General features: G+C 67.5%; 1 protein-coding gene across 1 annotated transcript in view; it reads right to left on the minus strand.

Annotated features, from left to right (window-relative positions):
* LCAT (lecithin-cholesterol acyltransferase) overlaps positions 1 to 486 on the minus strand; it is a 7,052-nt gene extending 6,566 nt beyond the window's left edge. The window contains exon 1 of the mRNA XM_010007847.1: positions 343 to 486. The gene's annotated coding sequence lies outside the window, so the exon portion shown is untranslated. The remainder of the gene's footprint in view (positions 1 to 342) is intronic.
* Positions 487 to 492: the final 6 nt, after the last annotated feature.

Below are 492 nucleotides of genomic sequence, written 5' to 3' on the forward strand. Positions count from 1 at the left end.
AGTTCTGATGGCAGCAGAGGACACCAGAGGATGTGCTGCAAGCCCCCCCTCCCTGAACTGAGCAAGTTCTAAACCCCCTTCTGGTCCAGCCATGAGATCTTGGAGCCTCATTTGCTTTCTGCTCCAGCTCCAGCCAGCCCCGTGTCCCCAGCACGGGGACAGGGGACTGGAGGGGACCTGGAGCCGTGTGTCACCCCCTCCTTGGTGGATCTAACTGCAAAGATCCCCCGAGCAGTGCCAGGAGCCCCCGAGCAGTGCCAAGAGCCCCCCAGCCCCCCGCCCGGCTCCGGGAGGGCTGCGGGGGTCCCCGGGGTGTCCCCCCACCCCCCGGTGGGACCTTACCGAGCACCACGGGCGGCGTGCTGTTGGTCGGGGGAGCTTCTGGGGTGCTGGTGGGTGGGAAGAGGACATTGAAGAGCCAGAACTGGGAGCTGGGCTGCGGGAGCAGCCACAGGGCCAGCAAAACCAGCCCGGCGCCGCGGCTCCCCCTGG

This window comes from Chaetura pelagica, unplaced genomic scaffold, assembly GCF_000747805.2.
Source record: "Chaetura pelagica isolate M959 unplaced genomic scaffold, ChaPel_1.0 scaffold911, whole genome shotgun sequence".
Lineage (NCBI taxonomy): Eukaryota > Metazoa > Chordata > Aves > Apodiformes > Apodidae > Chaetura > Chaetura pelagica.